The 7,500-nt window shown below is 39.3% G+C and overlaps 1 protein-coding gene across 5 annotated transcripts in view; it reads right to left on the bottom strand.

The window, feature by feature from the left end:
- The window catches only part of mtmr4 (myotubularin related protein 4), a 140,348-nt gene extending 138,247 nt beyond the window's left edge, over positions 1 to 2,101 (bottom strand). For 2 of the 5 annotated variants that reach the window (XM_079815430.1, XM_079815435.1), the window contains exon 1: positions 2,042 to 2,101. The gene's annotated coding sequence lies outside the window, so the exon portion shown is untranslated. Of the gene's footprint in view, positions 1 to 1,672; positions 1,734 to 2,041 lie in introns of those variants that run through there. The other 3 variants (XM_079815434.1, XM_079815427.1, XM_079815433.1) reach the window with 2 other exon arrangements.
- Positions 2,102 to 7,500: the final 5,399 nt, after the last annotated feature.

The following is a 7,500-nucleotide window of genomic DNA, read 5'->3' as shown; positions in this document are numbered from 1 at the left end:
TCCAAGATATCAAGTCGGAATTGCGAGATATCAAGTTGGAATTGCCAGATATCAAGTCGGAATTGCGAGATTGCAAGATATCAAGTCGGAATTGCGAGATATCAAGTTGGAATTGCGAGATATCAAGTCTGAATTGCGAGATATCAAGTTGGAATTGCAAGATATCAAGTTGGAATTGCGAAATATCTCGTTGGAATTGCGAGATTGCAAGATATCTAGTCGGAATTGCGAGATATCAAGTCGGAATTGCGAGATATCAAGTCGGAATTGTGAGATATCAAGTCGAAATTGCAAGATTGCAAGATATCAAGTCAGAATTGCGAGATTGCAAGATATCAAGTTTGAATAGCAATATATCAAGTCGAAATTTCGAGATATCAAGTCAGAATTGCGGGATATCAAGTCGAAATTGCGAGATTGCAAGGTATCAAGTCTGAATTGCGAGATATCAAGTCTGAATTGCGAGATTGCAAAGTATCAAGTCTGAATTGCGAGATATCAAGTCGGAATTCCAAGATATCAAGTCGGAATTGCAAGATTGCAAGATATCAAGTCGGACTTGCGAGATATCAAGTCGGAATCGCGAGATTGCAAGATATCACGTCGAAATTGAGATATCAAGTCGGAATTCCAAGATATCAAGTTGGAATTGAGAGATATCAAGTCAGAATTGCGAGACTGCAAGATATCAAGTTTGAATAGCAAGATATCAAGTCGAAATTTCGAGATATCAAGTCGGAATTGCAAGATATCAAGTCGGAATTGCGAGATATCAAGTCAGAAATGTGCAACAAAGTCACAATTCTGACTTTATAACTCACACACTCTTTATATCTTGCACTTTTGACTTCTTTTTTAACACCATCGTGACTTTATATCACGCAATTGAGACTCAAAATTGCGCCCACATAATGAGAAAATATAACCACGTAATGAGAAAAAAAGTCAAACAAGCTTCCATATGTACAATTCTGACTTTTTTCTCGCATTGCGATCTTATATTTTGCCGTTTTTCTCATAATTTTGACTTTTTTTCGTAACTCTGACTTCATATCTCGCAATTTTGGAAGTTAGAATTGCAAGCTGTAAACGCGCAATTTTGAGATAAAAAGTCACACTTATCTTTTAAAATGTTTTATTCTGTGGCGGAAACAAGCTTCCATAAATACATCCATAAATTCCATAAATACACAAGCAATGTGAAAGTGCACAGCAGGTGTTCATCAGGCGCCCTTATCCAAAAACTGCTCAAGAATTTTGTGATCAAGATGTCAGGCAAGAAGTTTAGAATGACATCTGCTAAAAAAATTGTCTTAATTCACACTTAAAAGGCACAAATAATCATAATACTAATATAAACCTTAAATTAAATGAGAGTGATAACGATAAAACACCAATATTACCATGATATGCAAGCAATTGTCACTTTTTTTACAAGAACATTTAAACGAATAAATGTTACAATATTTGACATTTTTAAGAGAATCGTGCATAATTGCTCTGCAATACCAATATTAAAATGTAATGCAAATGTATCCCCTTTTTTTTACAGAAAAGTCTTGTATTCAGAAGCATTTTGTTACACAACGATTGTGCATTAGTTGTAAAAGTGCTCGTATGTATTGTATATATACTGAAATAATCAATAATGAAATACAGTTTACCAACATACTCTTCACATGCGAGTTCCCATCAGTTCAGCACAGCTGGTGGCCTTTACTCGGTGTGTGTGTGTGTGTGTGTGTGTGTGTGTGTGTGTGTGTGTGTGTGTGTGTGTGTGTGTGTGTGTGTGTGTGTGTGTGTGTGTGTGTGTGTGTGTGTGTGTGTGTTTAGTATGGGTGGAGGATTTTACTGCCTGTAAAACATCCCAGCTGGCCAATACATCCTCATACAAACACACATGGCTGGCATAACCCACGTAAAAACCTCGCTAAACCACGCGTATTTAGTTTATACAATAACCAGCCTAACGTACCCGCGAACACATGAAGGAAAAATCAAGTTAAACACCCAGAAAATGAAATATGATCACGATACTCACAGTGAAAGAATCAGCTGACACAACGGTGACTCAGTAGAGCGCACTACTTCCGCATTCACTGGCGCTCGCCTATGCGTCAACCAATCACGATCGACTGTGTCTGTGCAGATGACCAATGGCGCGGCGGAGTCAGTCGCGTACTAGACACTCGACAGCCAATGGAGGGTTTAGCGGCTCAAACAACAGGACGGCTCAATGCCGAAAACACACCCACACACGGACCAATCAGGGCGAGTCTGAGGCCGGGGGGGAGGGATGGAGTATGAGCCAATAGAAAATCACAGCGCGGCACTAGGGGACCACGTGGTTCACTGCGTCCGTGCAGGACTTGTTAAAGCGACGGAGCGCGCATTGTGTGCAACAAAAAGTTTAAAACATGAACATATGTTGTGTTTAAGTCACAGAAAGGGTTTGAGACATAGAATATGTTTAAGTCTTTAGTAATGTGTGTAATATAGGAGTAAATCACATGCACGTGTTTGTTATTATAGCATTAATGATGGCACAGATTCCCATACTGGAGAAATGCACTCGGTTAAAAACAACCCAAGTTGGGTTGAAAATGGACAAACCATGCGATTGGGTTGTTTTAACCCAGCGGTTGGGTTAGATGTTTGCCCAACAAGTTGGGCAGTTTTATTTACCCCAACCATTGTTTAAAAAATACTATATGTCTGGCTTAAAATGAACCCAAAATTGAAAAAATCAGACACAAAGGCAACAATAATAATCAAAAGGTGAACATTTATTAATAAGCAATTTAATAAATGCTTATTGTTTAATTATTATTCATTGAACTTCATTTGTTAAACATATTAATACATGTTAATTCCCAACATACTTTGGGTTCATTTTAAGGAAGCAATACAGTCATTTGAAAACAATAGTTGGGTTAAATAAAACTACCCAGCAGCTTGGGCAAACATTTAACCCAACCGTTGGGTTAAAACAACCCAATCGCTGGGTTAAAACAATCCAATCACTGGGTTAAAACAACTCAATCACTGGGTTAAAACAACCCAAATGTTGGGTTAAAACAACCCAAATGTTGGGTTAAAACAATCCAATCACTGGGTTAAAACAACTCAATCACTGGGTTAAAACAACTCAATCGCTGGGTTAAAACAACCCAATCACTGGGTTAAAACAACCCAATCACTGGGTTAAAACAATCCATTCACTGGGTTAAAACAACTCAATCACTGGGTTAAAACAACTCAATCACTGGGTTAAAACAATCCATTCGCTGGGCTAAAACAATCCAATCACTGGGTTAAAACAACTCAATCACTGGGTTAAAACAACTCAATCGCTGGGTTAAAACAACCCAATCACTGGGTTAAAACAACTCAATCACTGGGTTAAAACAATCCATTCACTGGGTTAAAACAATCCAATCACTGGGTTAAAACAACTCAATCACTGGGTTAAAACAACTCAATCGCTGGGTTAAAACAACCCAATCACTGGGTTAAAACAACCCAATCACTGGGTTAAAACAATCCATTCACTGGGTTAAAACAACTCAATCACTGGGTTAAAACAACTCAATCGCTGGGTTAAAACAACCCAATCACTGGGTTAAAACAACCCAATCACTGGGTTAAAACAATCCATTCACTGGGTTAAAACAACTCAATCACTGGGTTAAAACAATCCATTCGCTGGGTTAAAACAATCCATTCGCTGGGCTAAAACAATCCATTCGCTGGGTTAAAACAATCCATTCGCTGGGTTAAAACAATCCATTCGCTGGGTTAAAACAATCCATTCGCTGGGTTAAAACAACCCAATCGCTGGGTTAAATCAAACCATTCACAGGGTTAAAACAACTCAATCACTGGGTTAAAACAATCCATTCACTGGGTTAAAACAACGCATTCACTGGGTTAAAACAATCCATTCGCTGGGTTAAAACAATCCATTCACTGGGTTAAAACAATCCTTTCGCTGGGTTAAAACAATCCATTCGCTGGGTTAAAACAATCCATTCGCTGGGTTAAAACAACCCATTTGCTGGGTTAAAACAATCCATTCGCTGGGTTAAAACAATCCATTCGCTGGGTTAAAACAATCCATTCGCTGGGTTAAAACAATCCATTCGCTGGGTTAAAACAATCCATTCGCTGGGTTAAAACAATCCATTCGCTGGGTTAAAACAACCCATTCACTGGGTTAAAACAACCCAATCGCTGGGTTAAAACAATGCATTCACTGGGTTAAAACAACCCAATCGCTGGGTTAAATCAAACCATTCACAGGGTTAAAACAACTCAATCACTGGGTTAAAACAACGCATTCACTGGGTTAAAACAATCCATTCGCTGGGTTAAAACAATCCATTCACTGGGTTAAAACAATCCTTTCGCTGGGTTAAAACAATCCATTCGCTGGGTTAAAACAATCCATTCGCTGGGTTAAAACAATCCATTCGCTGGGTTAAAACAACCCAATCACTGGGTTAAAACAACCCAATCACTGGGTTAAAACAATCCATTCACTGGGTTAAAACAACTCAATCACTGGGTTAAAACAATCCATTCGCTGGGTTAAAACAATCCATTCGCTGGGTTAAAACAATCCATTCGCTGGGTTAAAACAATCCATTCGCTGGGTTAAAACAATCCATTCGCTGGGCTAAAACAATCCATTCGCTGGGTTAAAACAATCCATTCGCTGGGTTAAAACAATCCATTCGCTGGGTTAAAACAATCCATTCGCTGGGTTAAAACAACCCATTCACTGGGTTAAAACAACCCAATCGCTGGGTTAAAACAATGCATTCACTGGGTTAAAACAACGCATTCACTGGGTTAAAACAATCCATTCGCTGGGTTAAAACAATCCATTCACTGGGTTAAAACAATCCTTTCGCTGGGTTAAAACAATCCATTCGCTGGGTTAAAACAATCCATTCGCTGGGTTAAAACAATCCATTCGCTGGGTTAAAACAACCCAATCACTGGGTTAAAACAACCCAATCACTGGGTTAAAACAATCCATTCACTGGGTTAAAACAACTCAATCACTGGGTTAAAACAATCCATTCGCTGGGTTAAAACAATCCATTCGCTGGGTTAAAACAATCCATTCGCTGGGTTAAAACAATCCATTCGCTGGGTTAAAACAACCCAATCGCTGGGTTAAAACAATCCATTCGCTGGGTTAAAACAACCCATTCACTGGGTTAAAACAACCCAATCGCTGGGTTAAAACAATGCATTCACTGGGTTAAAACAACCCAATCGCTGGGTTAAATCAAACCATTCACAGGGTTAAAACAACTCAATCACTGGGTTAAAACAATCCATTCACTGGGTTAAAACAACGCATTCACTGGGTTAAAACAATCCATTCGCTGGGTTAAAACAATCCATTCACTGGGTTAAAACAATCCTTTCGCTGGGTTAAAACAATCCATTAGCTGGATTAAAACAACCCATTCGCTGGGTTAAAACAACCCATTTGCTGGGTTAAAACAATCCATTCGCTGGGTTAAAACAATCCATTCGCTGGGTTAAAACAATCCATTCGCTGGGTTAAAACAATCCATTCGCTGGGTTAAAACAATCCATTCGCTGGGTTAAAACAACCCATTCACTGGGTTAAAACAACCCAATCGCTGGGTTAAAACAATGCATTCACTGGGTTAAAACAACCCAATCGCTGGGTTAAATCAAACCATTCACAGGGTTAAAACAACTCAATCACTGGGTTAAAACAATCCATTCACTGGGTTAAAACAATCCATTCGCTGGGTTAAAACAATCCATTCCCTGGGTTAAAACAATCCTTTCGCTGGGTTAAAACAATCCATTCGCTGGGTTAAAACAATCCATTCGCTGGGTTAAAACAATCCATTCACTGGGTTAAAACAACCCATTCCCTGGGTTAAAACAACCCATTCGCTGGGTTAAAACAACCCATTTGCTGGGTTAAAACAATCCATTCGCTGGGTTAAAACAATCCATTCGCTGGGTTAAAACAATCCATTCACTGGGTTAAAACAACCCATTCCCTGGGTTAAAACAACCCATTCGCTGGGTTAAAACAACCCATTCGCTGGGTTAAAACAATCCATTCGCTGGGTTAAAACAATCCATTCGCTGGGTTAAAAAAACGCATTCACTGGGTTAAAACAACTCAATCACTGGGTTAAAACAACTCAATCACTGGGTTAAAACAACCCAAATGTTGGGTTAAAACAATCCAATCGCTGGGTTAAAACAACTCAATCACTGGGTTAAAACAACCCAATCACTGGGTTAAAACACCCATTCCCTGGGTTAAAACAACTCAATCACTGGGTTAAAACACCCATTCCCTGGGTTAAAACAACCCAAATATTGGGTTAAAACAACTCAATCACTGGGTTAAAACAACCCAATCACTGGGTTAAAACACCCATTCCCTGGGTTAAAACAACTCAATCACTGGGTTAAAACAACCCAATCACTGGGTTAAAACACCCATTCCCTGGGTTAAAACAACTCAATCACTGGGTTAAAACAACCCAATCACTGGGTTAAAACACCCATTCCCTGGGTTAAAACAACTCAATCACTGGGTTAAAACAACCCAATCACTGGGTTAAAACACCCATTCCCTGGGTTAAAACAACCCAATCACTGGGTTAAAACACCCATTCCCTGGGTTAAAACAACTCAATCACTGGGTTAAAACACCCATTCCCTGGGTTAAAACAACCCAAATATTGGGTTAAAACAACTCAATCACTGGGTTAAAACAACCCAATCACTGGGTTAAAACAACTCAATCACTGGGTTAAAACAACTCAATCACTGGGTTAAAACAACCCAATCACTGGGTTAAAACACCCATTCCCTGGGTTAAAACAACTCAATCACTGGGTTAAAACAACCCAATCACTGGGTTAAAACACCCATTCCCTGGGTTAAAACAATCCATTCACTGGGTTAAAACAATCCATTCACTGGGTTAAAACAATCCTTTCGCTGGGTTAAAACAATCCATTCACTGGGTTAAAACAACCCAATCGCTGGGTTAAAACAATCCATTCACTGGGTTAAAACAACCCAATCGCTGGGTTAAATCAAACCATTCACAGGGTTAAAACAACTCAATCACTGGGTTAAAACAACGCATTCACTGGGTTAAAACAATCCATTCGCTGGGTTAAAACAATCCATTCCCTGGGTTAAAACAATCCTTTCGCTGGGTTAAAACAATCCATTCGCTGGGTTAAAACAATCCATTCGCTGGGTTAAAACAATCCATTCACTGGGTTAAAACAACCCATTCCCTGGGTTAAAACAACCCATTCGCTGGGTTAAAACAACCCATTTGCTGGGTTAAAACAATCCATTCGCTGGGTTAAAACAATCCATTCGCTGGGTTAAAACAATCCATTCACTGGGTTTAAAACAACCCATTCCCTGGGTTAAAACAACCCATTCGCTGGGTTAAAACAACCCATC

This window comes from Gobio gobio (assembly GCF_949357685.1).
Source record: "Gobio gobio genome assembly, chromosome: 4".
NCBI classification, from domain to species: Eukaryota; Metazoa; Chordata; class Actinopteri; order Cypriniformes; family Gobionidae; genus Gobio; species Gobio gobio.
Note: the sequence above shows the minus strand (reverse complement) of the source record. Positions and strands in the feature narration are given on the sequence as shown.